The following is a 15,541-nucleotide window of genomic DNA, read 5'->3' on the forward strand; positions in this document are numbered from 1 at the left end:
ATTATGTCAAAGAGCTGCAATTATGTATAGAATCGGTATTGGGTACCGAAAAGGAAGTATTGGGTACTGAAATATTTCTGAAGTATTGGGTACCGGCAATTCAGCACATCACTAGTAAACAACGTTTTAGAAACTTTAGATAGATGCACTGAAATTTTCTAATACTTTCACAAAAATCGCCGTTTTTTTTACATTTTCGCTATTAATTCTTTTTTATAAATCATATATTTTGCAATTTAACACAACAAAACCATGTTCCTGTCGAAAAATTGAATATTGAGAAAATTACAATTTTACGGTTTATTTTATCCTCCCATTCTGCCTGTTGTTAGTGTTTAGTGTTGGAGAATGTTTGCTCTTAAAATTTAGACAATTATGTCAAGCGAAAATAAAACTACTCAAAAACGCGAATATGTGGTAGATTTCAGACCTTGTGTGGTAGATGCCCAAAAAAGTGGCAGATCTACCACAATGTGGTAGAAGTCCGATCACTGGCTACCACCCAGGAACTGCTAGCAGACATCAGCAGGCTTGAGCTCGACAGGCGTAGTCAATGGGCGCGATCATAAGGCGTAGCTGTTGGGTAACCGTTGGCTGTTTGTCTTAGAAACGCACAGTTGAGTAGTTACGCTCAGCCCAACAGTTGGCAACTTTCCGCCATTTTTTCAGCGGAAAATTTTTACGCTACCTGAACTCAACGTGTTGGGCTTAGCCTAAACAGCTGATCGAAAAGACTTACGCCGCTTATATTAAATTTAACACCGCTTTGTTAGGTGGCAGTTGCAAACAAATTTATTATATTTTATATTACCGACGTGATAAAGTAACTAAAATATTTTATAATAATACTACGTTTCTAAATATATGTTTTTAAGATGTTTGCTATATAATTTTACACTGTTTAATTCATTGTAACATTGAACGATTTTTTCAACACGGCGGCCGCTCAGCGTTGAATTCTAAATAGTATCGGCGCAGCTATCTCTATTTGTTTCAATATCATTTGTTTACATTTATCAGCTGTTCATTTGGCAGCATATTCATCAAGCCGTTTCTAAGACGTAATTGTTGGGTTCAACAGTTGCCAGCAGTTTCGTAGCAGATGAGCTAAACAGCTACGTCTTATGAACGCAACTAATGACACTTCATTTTGAATCCTATAATGAACGTTCAAAATTTGATTCAACATGTTCCTAATTTTTTATAAAATACAAAACGATGAATCTTAAATTATTATGTGGCCAGGAATACTCTTCGCTTCTTTATTTATTTATGGTTTGGCAAAATAATTAAATGAATATCATCAGAGAACGAGCCAGAGAACACTAACAAATAACAGCAAATGTTTCGGTATCGTTTAATTTCCCTCACACACACAACAGATTCAAATCACTCGGAATCATTTTGAAGAGTACTACTGAATCGCGATTTACATACCGTACCCAGATCTTTTATTTACGCATTTGCAAGATCGATTTCTAAAACACCGGGATATTTTGCCTCTTTCCTGACAAAATACCAAATTTTAATGCATTATCTTGTTGTGAACTTTTTGAGAAATATATATCCACTAGCTGACCGGGCGAACTTCGTCCCGCCCAAAATTTATTTATTTTTATTGAAACATTTGGTCCAACGTTTTAACCACATTTCACGTTGGAGTTTGGTTTTGTGGTCGTCAGAAAGCATATCCTCCATTGCTGTCTTAAATAACCTTAACGAAATTGTTATGTCCGTGAAGAAGTTCTTGCGGCAACAATGATCCGATACGATGATGAATCGTCCTTGAATCTGTATAGTATAGTTGGTGGCAATTTCAAAATGGGGGAGCATCATTAGTCCACAGAAGTCCAATATACATAGACTTATTTCAGACGAAATACAATAAATGTCTTAAAATTTTATTTGTAGGCATTCATCAAGAATTGTCTTTATTCTCTTTAGTCGCCGTAAATCAAGGACCGCAATAGTTATGTGGTAGATTTAACGGTGGTAATTTGAATTTCATGCCTGGTGTTTCGAATGACTTCATTTGCCGATTTTTAGCAATAACTCGACTTCGGCGCCACCTTGCGGATCATTTTTGCCCCTACCGGTACCAATATTCATCTCGATTATGAGGCAAATCGGTTCAAAAATACGATTTTTAGTAATAAGTTGACTCCGGAGCCACTGTCGAGCAATTTTTTTCGCTGCAATATTTCCCTTCACGTTACCAGTACATGTTTTTAATATTAGCCAGATCAGATCGCAAATACAATTTTTAGTAATAACTCGAATACTTGGCGTTTAAGTTGTGAACCTAAACTATGCAGGAATCCAGTAAAACACGTAAAATTTTTAATTAAAACCATTTCGTTCGTTTAGGAGGAGCTCACGCACAGACACACGTACCGAAGAATTATATATGTATTTACAAATAGCTTAAAGTTTCAGTATTTTTGGAAGGTGCCACGCTCCCTTTTCCAATAGCCCCCACTTTTCTCCATGAGTGTGGGATTGATACCATACCAAGTTCCAGGACTCTACCATAAATACTTCGAGAGATATGCGGTATGAAAAATTCGATTTGTATGGGAGATGCTACGCTCCTTTGTTATAACGAAATTATTATCAGAGTATAACCAAATGCTATCCAAAATTTCAAAAAAATCGGTACAGCCATTTGCGAGATCACCTCTCATTAAAAGATGGGACTTCTCTTTATATAATTGGTATAGATAATAAGTATATATAAATACCAAATTTTAAGCGAATCGGACCATAAATGCGATTTTCTCGAATAGATCGGTCCCTGGTCCACTTCCCGGAATAAAAGATCCTATATGCTAATGCAGGCAAAAAAAGACCTACGATCCAAATTTTAAGCTAATCGGACCATAAATACGATTTTTTCAAACAGATCGGTCCCAGGTCCACTTCCCGGAAAAAAAGGATCCCATATGCTAATCTAGCAAAAAGGCTACCGACGTACCGAATTTTAAGCAATTCGGATCATAATAAGATTTATTCGAATAGATCGGTCTCTGGTCCACCTTCCGGAAAAAAGTAAATCTTTTTTGGCCTAAGACTTGGTGGTTGGTGAAAGCTATTTATGTACAAAAAAAGGGACTTCTTTTTAAATAATTAGTATAGATATAGATTTTACATGATTTGGTGCCAGAAATATGGACAAGTGAAGTTTAACTTTGGAGAAAACGTATCGCTGGTAAAAATATTCAAAATTTATTTGAGGCTTTGGATATTTGTAACTCTGATGCTTTTCCAAATGTTCATCAAGTACTTAGAGTCATAGCTGTACGACTGCAATATATCTACGATATATTTATATATTTTTATATATTTTTTGGTTATTAGGTAGTAAAAATATAAAAAAGGGGAAAATTATGTACACCGAGTGAAAGACCCCCTAATCTATATATTATTCTGAAACAAGGCGCTTATTCCCAGCGATCTATAAGTCGTACAGAGACAAATTATATTATATCATATTAGAGTGCTCGATCTGAAACTTTGCACAAACTTTTCAGATCTAAGATTGATTGTACCATTTTTGAAATATTTTTAAATGTTTACATTGAGCAAAGCATTAGTTGCGTTTTTTACTCATTTCCAGTAAAATCCAGTAAAAGTTTTTATGAATTTTCATGTTTTGGCGTTTTCGTACGCAAAAACTTGCAAAGTAGGGGAATTTGAGAGAGCGAAAAAGGAAATGGATTTTACTGGATAAATTTTTACTTGTAAGAATTTGCCAGTACGAAAAACAGCTGATCGCATGTTGCTGGATGAAATTTAAACTAATAAGGAAACTGTTTGTGGGTTTTTATTGTTGAATTTCACAAAATAAACCTATTTAAATGCAAAATATATTGTTTTATTAGGAATTTTCTGCGAATAAATAACCAATTTATCAGCTGTTCATGAAACTTGCAAATTATTACTGTTCGCGTACTTTTTTGCAAATTTTTTCTATGAGAGCGAATTCTTAGAAATAAAGTTACTGGAGAGTTGCTGGCAAGTTACTGGAACAGTGTTGCCGTTTTAGCCCTTTGGCGGCTAGATTTAGCTACCACATACTTTTTTTGGCCACATAAATTTAAAATTGCCCCTAGCCCTTTTTTTAGCCCTTCTTAGAATTTCTTCATACTTGGCATGAAAATAGTTGTATATGCTTAATTTTATTTTTTTTGCATTTATGTAAAAGATGAATTTTTAAACTAACCGCCCTATTCCCACAACGCTGACAAAATTCACCATATGACTATTGTCACAATTACTGCGCCTAAAACACAATATAAATATTGTTTCACCGTTGTCACTTACTCAGTAGCCGCCCTATTCCCACAACACTGCCAAAATTCATCATATGACTATTGTCACAATTACTGCGCTTAAAACACAATATAAACATTGTTTCGCCGTTGTCACTTACTCAGTAGGTCATAACAATAAAACTGACAATTGTCATACGACAGTTTAAAATAAATTTGCGGCATAGTATTAGGCGCAGTAGTAAAGGCAATAGTCAGCCGCTGAGTTTTGTCAGTGGTGTGGGAATAGGGCGGTAAGAAAGACATATGTATATGTATTGTATGTTCCTTACGCTTTTATACATACATACTGTTGGGGATGTTAACTTATCTGTTAACGATTTAACTATAGTTTAAAATAGATAAGTTCACGGCCCTTAATATGATAAATTTGTTAAATGACCCATCAAGTCGATTGACCGTGTATGTTCTTGCGGTGTGATTGTACCAGCATGCTGGTGTCGTTAGTGGTGAAATTATTTAGCTCAATTCTCTAAATAAAAAGTATTTTGGCGGAAATTTCTTGCACTCTTTCAAAGCCGTGTTTGTGGAAGATTACGTTCACGGTATTGCAGTTGTGAATTACAAAAAAAAAAACAATGTTTAAGAAAATGCTAGAAAAATTGTGAAATTTCGGCTCTCATCATATCGATCATTCCTCGACCTCATTTGTAAAGAAATACATATATATTGTACCAGCATGCTGTTAAGTTATATGCTTCGAGCCTGATGGTACAATCACTTGATGCAATCAACAAGCTGGTGTCATATATTTTCCCTTTTATACAAAAAGGTTCTTGGTTGGATAAAATATTAGCTTTTTTTCAAAGTTCATTGTTTTTATATACCATTACTTATAGAAAATATTTACGTGTATACTGACATATATATCGTCGTTTAAAGTACACAACCGCGTATCGTAATTCTGCAAAACCGCGTAACTGACATTTGCTGCCAAAAATTGGATTTGCTCACACAAGCTCTTGGCTCAATCCATATCCATTCGTCCAGAAATATACTAGGCAGATATGCGATTGCTTTATAAAAAAGAGAACCATTTTGAAATGTAAGTGTTTTTACACTTTAGAAAATAATTTCTACAACTTCACATACGCGGTTTTGCATTTGGCTGATACGCGGTATTACATTTTGTTGATACGCGGTTTTGCACTTTTAACGACGATATGTATAATATAATAATAATAATAGATTGGCGCTTACACATATATTAGTGTTTGGCCGGGCTTCTCCTCCAACTTGTGGCGTGCGCCTTGATGTTGTCACACAAAGCGGAGGGACCTACCGTTTTACGCCGACTCCGAACGGCGATTGCATTTCCATGAGAAGCTGTTTTTCATGGCAGAAATACACTCGGAGGTTTGCTGTTGCCTGCCGAGGGACGACCGCTGTTAAGAAAAAACCTTTTTCTATATTTTTTGCGATGTTGCTTTGACCAGGGTTTGAACCCAGGTGCTGATGAGTGAAAGCGCGCTCTGCTTACCACTACACCTCAGCGGCCGACCAATGTACGATATGTAAGTAAAAAATTTTAGCTACCATTTTTAGCCACAACGACTTTTTCTAGCTCTTTTTTAGCCCTTTTTTTTAAAGGAATTTGGCTACCACCAAAAATTATGCGCGGCAACACTGCTGGATAATTTGTAAAAAAACACAACTATTGCTACGTTCATTTCGATAGGCAGCGTCTCAGCGGGACATAAGAGAATGAAAAATTGTTCCATTTATCCGCTTTCGCTTCTGTTTTTGTTTCATATCGTTCAAAGCTCAGTATATCCAGTAAAAAAACTGTGGTGAAGTCCTTTATGGGGATAAAGTTTCCAGAGGTGAAATTTTAGGTAGCGCACAATTTCTTACACGCATGGTTGCTTTTCAGTACCAAAGAAAGAAACTTAAGAAACATTAAAAAAAAATATGCATATAGTGCATTAATTTTTGAAAGAAATACCATATACTGTATGTATTCTGATTAATATTATTAAAAAGTGTATTGTAACCACCGTTTAATGTTATATTTGATACAAATAAATTTTGCTACTCGGAACGCTCTGCGCATTGCCACTGACTATTAGGTTTACTTAAAATTACATCCCTGGTCCTTGGTCTTTCTGTATTGCATCGTGGTGAATTCACATTTCTCAGAAATTTGACAAAAAAAAAACCGCAAAGGGAGTATTTTATTTGCTATTTTTGCGATTTTTATTGTTTAATGTAAATTTTATGTATTTTTAGGATATGTTGAGGCAACAAAGAAGGCGCAGTTTGAAAATGAAATTATTAGTATGAAGTAGCAGCGCAGGCACATTTGGAAAATTATGCCGATAAGCAAGATGGAATTCGGGAAAGTAAGTGCCTGGTTGCAGCATATCTATGTATTAAAAAAGTATTTAATTAAATGAAATTGTGCTTAATAGAAATGTTATAAATCGAGTGGCGTTATTTAAGATGTGCTCCAAACATTTGGCGAAATTTTTTTAAGAAGCCCGAAGCAAAGGGTAAACAACCTTCCAGGAAGCTGCCTGCTGTCCCCGAGTCGTAGCTGAAGTTCAGCAAGAAGCAGGTCAGCAAACGTGCTACCCTGATCAAGCGTAAACTAAAACGCTCTGCTGTGATTGCACTCCACAAACGTGAAAACTTGGTGCATACTGAGAAATGTCTCCGTGATGGACGCCGTGAGAATAACTTGCGCCGCCTGGCAAAGAAATGCGGCTCATTCTACGTGACTGCGGAAGGCAAATTGGCTTTTGTGATCTGTATCCGCGGTATTAACAAAGTTGCACCAAAAGTGCGACAGTTTCTTCTGTTTTCGCCACATTAACCACGGTTTGTTCATCAAATTTAACCGTTAATATGCTACGCATTGCCGAATCCTATATCACATGGGGTTATCCAAATCTTAAATCAGTTCGTGAATTGATCTACAAACCTGGAATTGTCAAGCACAACCATCAACGTGGCTCAATCTCTGACAACTTTGTGATCGAACGCAAATTGCACAAAGCGCACGATGTTAAGTGCGTTGATTATTTAGCGCACGAAATATTCACTGTTGGATCCCACTTCAAGAAAGCATCCAACTACCTGTGGCCATTCGAGCTCAACACCAACCGGTGGCTGGGGCAAGAGGGCTAATCACTACGTTGAGCTTGGTGATTTCGGTAACCGTGAAGATAAGATCAACAAACTGCATGCGCAATTTGGTTTAAAGAAATTTTTTGGTGTACAAAAAAAATATAATATGCTAGCAGACCCGGCGAACTTCGTCCCGCCCAAAATTTTTATATATTTTATTGAAACTTTTTGGTCCAAGATTTTCACCAACAATTCACGCTTACGATTTTCATTGGCACATTTGTCTGCTAAGATTAAGGTTTGGTGGTCATTTGCCGCTTTAAATAACCTAAGGAAAGTGTTATATCCGTTCTTGAAATTCTCCAGTTGTGCGGCATTACATAGCACGGTTATTCGCAAAAGCGAAATAAATTTTTTCCTCTTCACTCCCTGGCGGCAACAATGACCCGGTTCTATAGTGAATGTCCTAGAAGCTATACAGTATAGTAGGTGGCAATTCCAAAATGGGTGCGAATCATTGTTCTACAGAAATGCAATATACATATACTTATTTCAGACGAAATACCTTAAAAGTTTGAACGCATAATAATATTGGAAAATCACATCCATTGGGCCAATTGCAACGCAGGAGCGTTCGATATACTCAATGGTGCAACAGGTCGATTTAATCTGACCTTCACGGCCCCTTTTCTCACTTGGCTATTTTTAGTAATAGCTCGACTTCAGCACCACTTGGCAGCACGTTTTTGCAATAGTATTGCACACATATTTAAAACATTAGCCAAATCGGATCATAAATAAGATTTTTAGTAATAACTCAAATACAGCGCCAACTTTCGGATTAAATTGTGAAACTAAGCCATCCAGAGACCCATTCAAATACACAAAAAGTTTCGTTAAAATCCGTACAACCATTTAGGAGGAGATCACTCACAAACACACCTACAGAAGAATAAAAAAATTCATTCAAAGATAGCTAAAGGTCGGTACGTTTGTAGGCCTCACACCCCTTTTCAAATAGCCCAAATTTTCTCCATGAGTATGGGCTTGATTTCAACTATATACATATCTCCATACGAAGTTCCAGTACTGTACCATGAATACTTTCAGAGATATGCAGTATAAAAATTCGATTTATATGGGAGGTGCCACGCCCCCCTTTCCAAGAGATGCCCTCTTTCTTCATGAGTATGCGATTGATTTCGTATATCTCCATACCAAGTTCCAGAACTCTACCATGAACACTTCCAAAATAGGCAGTATGAAAAATTCGGTTTGTATGGAAGATGCCACGCCCCCTTTTCCAATAGTACCAATTTTTCTCCAAGAGTATGCGATTTATTTCGTACATCTCCATACAAAACTCTAGAACTCTACCAAAAAATTTCCAGAGATAAGCAGTATGAAAAATTCGGTTTGTATGGGAGATGTCACACCCCTTTTTACAGTAGCTAAAATTTTTCTCCAAGGGTATGCGATTGATTTCGTATATCTCCATACCATGCACACTTTCAGAGATATGTAGCATGAGAAATTCGGTTTGTATGGGAAGTGCCACGCCCCCTTTACATATAGATTTTTTTCAAGCCTAAAACCATCCTTGGTCGAGCCTTGCGAAAACTAACAAACGGCTTTCTAAATATATAGTAGTTGAGATATATTATATATTATAATTATATTTTGACAGTATCCGTTGTTTCTGATTGGCGCAAGAAAATCTTGCCTAGTGACGAATTCGCCCCTTGATATGGTCGTTACTTAAAGCTATTTATATTCGAAATTGCATGAAAATTGGAAAACAGGAATCTATAAGCTTATCCAGGCAAAAAGCTACCTACGTACCGAATTTTAAGCAAATCGGACCATAAATACGATTTCTTCGAACAGATCGGTCCCTGGTCCACTTCTCTGACAAAATGGATCATATATGCTAATATATGCTAAAAAGCTACCTGCGTACCGAATTTTAAGCAAATCGGACCGTAAATACGATTTTTTCGAATAGATCAGTCCCTGGTCCACTTCTCGGAAAAAATGGACCATATATCCTAATATATGTTAAAAAACTACTTACGTACCGAATTTTAAGCAAATCGGACCACAAATGCGATTTTTTGGAATAGATCGGTCCCTGGTCCACTTCTCGGAAAAAATTGATCACATATGCTAATACATGCTAAAGAGCTACCCGCGCACCGAATTTTAAGCAAATCGGACCGTAAATTCGATTTTTTCGAATAGATCGGTCCCTGGACCACTTCCCGGAAAAAATGGGTCATATATGCTAATATATGCTAAAAAGCTACTTACGTACTAAATTTTATGCAAATTGGACTATAATAAGATTTTTTCGAATAGACCGGTCCCTGGTCCACCTACCCGAAAAAAATTAAAATTTTTTTAGCCTAGAACATGGTGGTTACCGAAAGCTATTTGTATACAAAATTTCATGAAAATCGGACGAGCCGTTCGCGAGATTACCTGTTCCAAAAAAAAGGGACTTCTCTTTATATAATTAGTATAGATAATATATAAAAAAAAATAAAATGTTTTTTTTTGTAACTTTCTGAAGGTTTAACCCGCAAATATGCCAAATGGAAGGCAGCTTATATTCACGATTCCTTGAATAATGTCGGAATTCCATTGCCGTTTGTAAAGGCCATTTCAAACGGCTCAATTCCACAAATTTAATTTGTTTTGGTTTTTCAGCTCATTAACGATGCACCCAGGATTGCATTTACCGTCTATGAAAATATTTCATGAAGCGTTCCAAAATTAGCTCCGAGCAACTAAAAGTTGGTTAAGCTTAAGTGAAATAGTTTTTTATTAAATATTTATTCCTGATATATTAAAAAAAAAAAATCAGGTCAATATTAATGTATGAAATGAAGTAAATAAAAATCTAATGGACTGGCCATCTATCTTTACCTATCAATCTTTATCAACATTCTTAATTTATTTTCTATCTTTGTATGTTTTTATTTCTTATCGTATTCCTTAGTACTCTTGATCTTTATTGTTTAGGGATTATAATTATAATGTTAGTTTATTTATTTGTCCTTGTTTTTGTTCTTAAGTTTGCAAATGTATGTACGTATGCTTTTCTCTTTGTTTATATTTAAATCAGCAATTTGTTGTACTATAAAAGATTATATCTTATTGTACTAATTTAATAAATGAAATGAAATGAAATATATTTCCTGAATATTTTGTCATATAGCCGTTATTAAATAAAGACATAACTGCGTCGGGCATTGGTCCTGACGTATATAGAATTAATGAATAAGAGAGAGATTATTATTTAAGCTCAACGTGGTAATTTAGGTATACTTACATATGTATGTATTTATCTGTTACTCGCCTGGCATATACTTCAACTGCGAAAATAATGCCATTTATAATTTATTTAGATGCATATTTTAGCTAAATGTTATATCGCCGCCTAGATAAAAGGTCGTTGCATGTTACTTTCGGAAGGTTTCGGGAAATCACAATTGAAGTTTGGAGTGCAATTTCTCTGAAACTCGACTACATATTTTCTCCAAAGTGTCGGAGAATGATATGTACTAGTTCACGAAATTCTTAAATAATCTTATTTTTTAGTTTACTGTCAACCATTTATGAGTTTAATAAAATTTTGTCGTATACGCCAAATGAGATAACATTTTTTATATCTTTAACTAAAATCTGTCAAAATAACGCTTACGGAAATTTTCCATCCAAGCGACGATATTTGAATGTTACTGGCATAATTTCGAGCCTGTATGTAAAATTTCGGGGAAAATTTTAAGAAGTATATTCATATGCTGAAAAGATATTTTCGCAGACTCACAATTTATTTATAGTATATCATCAACCTTATTTCCAATTCTATGAATAAATCGCTCCCATAACCATGATAAAAAATAGGAAGGTAGAACCGTTGAGGGGAATTTTTCAAATTCTTGACGTTTGCAAGCAATTTAATTTTAAAATTTTACACACAAACTCACACACACATTCTCATTTTCAATAGTTGTGTTTTTTTACAAATTATCCAGTAACTTGCCAGCAACTCTCCAGTAACTTTATTTCTAAGAATTCGCTCTCATAGAAAAAATTTGCAAAAAAGTACGTGAACGCTTTTCCAGTAATAATTTGCAAGTTTCATGAACAGCTGATAAATTGGTTGTTTAATCGCAGCAAATTCCTAATAAAACAGTATATTTTGTATTTAAATTAGAGCTCTAGATACCCGGGTATCGAGCAATGCGAGTATCTCGATACTCGCTCGAAACTCGTTCATTGCTCAACTGCTCAAATGTTTGTTCAAAATTTTCGAGTTTTTGAACAATATCATAAACAAAAGAAAATTTGTAAATTGTATTTGTCAGCAGCTGCTTTCTAATTCATGTTAAATAAATTATATTATTAAATACCAATGTAACAATCTTTGCCTTATATATCAATAATTTGAAAAATTTAAAAATTTGCTACCAAAAATGTCAATATAATAAAAAAAAAACATTGCTCAAATTACTCGAAAAAACTCGAATTGCTCGAGCTCGTGCTCGAAAATTTTCGAGTAATGAGCATTGAACAAGTGTGCGAGTACTCGCTGCTCATATACCCGGGCTGTCTGAAAATGTGCGAACAAAATCGAGAGCTCTAATTTAAATAGGTTTATTTTGTGAATTTCAACAATAAAAACCCACAAACAGTTTCCTTATTAGTTTAAATTTCATCCAGCAACATGCGATCAGCTGTTTTTCGTACTGGCAAATTCTTACAAGTAAACATTTATCCAGTAAAATCCAGTAAAAACTTGCAACTTCAACTGTCAATTTTCGCTCTCTCAATTTTCCCTACTTTGCAAGTTTTTCCGTACGAAAACGCCAAAACAATAAAATTCGTAAAAACTTTTACTGGATTTTACTGGAAATGAGTAAAAAAACGCAACTAATCTCAAACAACAACTTTGAACAATTCCTTTTTTTACGCTCAATTTTATATTATTTTAAAATGTTGGCAAACTTCAAAAAAAATCATGGCCGACGAATTGAGAGAACGGTTTTACCTTACTATGTTTTTATCATGCCCATAACTTAATTTGTGCAATCAATATATTTCACAATTAACTTAAATACTAAATTAAAAATATTTGTTCAACGACCTCGACACTAAAATAAAAAAAAGGATTTATTAGAAAAATAATTATTCTTAATACATTTATATTTCAGCTAAACCTGAGATGTTCAATCGCACTGCAATATTTTTCTATCCATTTTTCCAGTGCAAAAATAATTTTTACCACATAAAATTGCTGCACAACACCCTTTTTGACGAAAAAGCGTTGCTTGCAACACTAGTCCTTTATGGGGACCAAATTTGGTGGAAAAAAGTTGCTAAGTTTGTTTACTGGATATACTGAGGTTCAAACTTTGAAAAAACTTTGAACTTCAAAGCATTGCTACGTGGCAGTGATCGGACTTCTACCACATTGTGGTAGATCTGCCACTTTTTTGAGCATCTACCACACAAGGTCTGAAATCTACCACATATTCCCGTTTTTGAGTACCTAGTTTTATTTTCGCTTGACATAATTTTCTTAAATTTAAGACCAAAAATTGTCCAACACTAAACACTGTATGGTAACAAGAATGATATATCATATCATTGTATCCTTACTAATATTATAAATCCGAAAGTGAGTTTGTTTGTTTGCTTTGCTTTCACGCCTTAACTACTCAACTGATCATCATGAAATATCGTATACTGCTGTCATTTAGCCCAACTTAAAATATAGGATAAATTTAATCTCGATTAGACAAGAGGGCGGGCACCTCCCATACGAACGGAATTTTTCATACAGCATTTCTCAGGAAATATTTTTGATATATTACTGGAACTTGATACGGAGATATATAAAATCATTATCCACTCATGGATGAGGGCTGAATATATTTTTAAAAGGGTTTGCACCTGTTTGAAAAGTCAAATTTAAATTGGTTATGCGCAAACTATCTGAAGAATTAAAATGTGGTTGTCTAACGAAATATTGTTAAAAAATCTTTGGTTTGAAAGTTTTGAATAATATTTAAGTCTTTCACAAGGGTTGCCACATTTTTAAAAACTAAATTCAATTATTTTAATTTAAATATTACAGTATAAGGCGCGCAATGGTTCTGGTGGTTGATTTATCGGTGGTGACTTGAAATTTATCACTGTGCAACTCAACCCTGGTGTCTCAGAATGAAGTTTTAACGCATAATAATACTGGCATATCACGTCCATTGAGCCAATCGTAACACATAAGAGTTCGATATACTCAATGGCGCAACAGGTCGATTTAATTTGACATTCACAGCACCTTTTATAACTTGGCGTTTATTCGTAATGACTCCAGCGCTATCTGGCAGCCCTTTTTGGTAATAGTATTGCCTTTACCGTTACCAATGAATATTTTTAAGCGGATGATAAATAAAATCTTTAGTAATAACTTCACTACAGCGCCAACTGGCGGGGGAAGTTTTGAAACTACGCTCTCCAGAGAGCCACTCAAAAGTACACAATAAACTTCGTTAAAATCGGTCCGGGAATTTAGAAGGATTTCACTCACCAACACACAGCCACAAGAATTATATATAAACTTTATTGCGGCGCCATAACCCCTTTTCAAATAGCCCATTTTTCTCCATGAGTATAAGATTGATTTCATATATTGCCGTACCAAGTTCCAGTATACTACCGTGAACACTTCCAGAGATATGCAGTATGAAAAAATCGGTTTGTATGGGAAGTGCCACGCCCCTTCATATATCAAACTTTTTTTTAGCCTATAACCATCCTTGGGACGTCTGAAGCAGGTATACGAAATTTCAAAAAAATCGGTTCGGCCGTTCTCGAGCTTTGCGAACACATTAAAAACGGCTTTCAAAATATATGTTGTTGTAGAAGATTGGTATGAATCTAAATGGTTTTGAATGTTAATCACATATGAGTGTCAGACGAAAGAGGTCTAAAAAGGTTGCCAACTGTTTAAAAATTTAAATTCAAACTATTCAATAATTTAAATGAATTATTAAAATATGGGTGTCACTTGAAATGGTCTTGAAAGGGCGTAATTTCAAAACTACATGTAAGAGGTTTCCATCTGTTTAAAATCTTAAATTGAGTTCAGGGGATAAGTTAATTGAAAAAGTATGGCAAGTGAGAAGTTTAGGAACGTTTTAGTTTGAAAATATTTTGAAGATGGTTAAACAAATTTTAAACCTCCTGTTTTTTAATTGAGTTTTCTTGAAATAAATTTTACTCAATGTATCACGTAGAAATTCCATACACTCAGCGAAGCGGGTGAGGGCGATCTAGTTATATATAATACAAGATTCCGCATTCCCGTCGGCGATGAAATTTGTCAAGTAAAAGTAAGCACGGCCGAATGGGAGGATGAAATAAACTGTAAAATAGTAAATTTTCTCAATAATAAATTTTTCGACAGTAAGCGTGGTTTAATTATGTTTAATTGCAAAATATGTGATTTATAAAAGGAATTAATAGCGAAAATGTTAAGAAACAGCGATTTTTGTGAAAGTATTAGCAAATTTCCGTGCATCTAAACTTTAGATTCTAAAGTTTCTGAGGCGTTGTTTACTTTTACTTGAGAATTGTCAAAATCGGCAAATCCCAAGTAGCGGTTTCTGTAACGTGCCGCATTTGTTCGCTACATCCTTATGTGATAAAAAGAAAAGCTGGCAGCACTCCGCAAGGTTGCAAAATATGTTCGAAAAATATCTTGATATGGAAGTAACTGCTTTACACTGTCAAGAAAACAAAATTGCGGAAACGCAAATCAATCTTGAACTTTATTATACTAAAACTATTTTTTTTTTTAGAGTCTAATTAAAAAGTTTGCAATTTAAGGGAAACCTTGCAGAATTTTTTTAATTTTTGTACAAAGTTTGATCCAAAACCTGAGATCTACCACATTTGCTTGAAATCTACCACACTTTTTCCAGATTCTACCACCAGCGTTGCCGTTTTAGCCCTTTGGTGGCTAGATTTAGCTCCCACATACTTTTTTTGGCCACATAAATTTAAAATTGCGCCTAGTTTTTTTTTAGCCCTTTGGAGAATTTATTCATACTGGGCATGAAAAAGTTGTA

General features: G+C 34.8%; 1 pseudogene; it reads left to right on the top strand.

Annotated features, from left to right (window-relative positions):
• The first annotated feature begins 6,658 nt into the window (after nt 1–6,658).
• The window catches only part of LOC118736265, a 10,219-nt pseudogene continuing 1,336 nt past the window's right edge, over nt 6,659–15,541 (top strand).

Source organism: Rhagoletis pomonella, unplaced genomic scaffold (genome assembly GCF_013731165.1).
Source record: "Rhagoletis pomonella isolate Grant_MI unplaced genomic scaffold, Rhpom_1.0 Rhpom_scaffold_00003, whole genome shotgun sequence".
Classification (NCBI taxonomy): Eukaryota; Metazoa; Arthropoda; class Insecta; order Diptera; family Tephritidae; genus Rhagoletis; species Rhagoletis pomonella.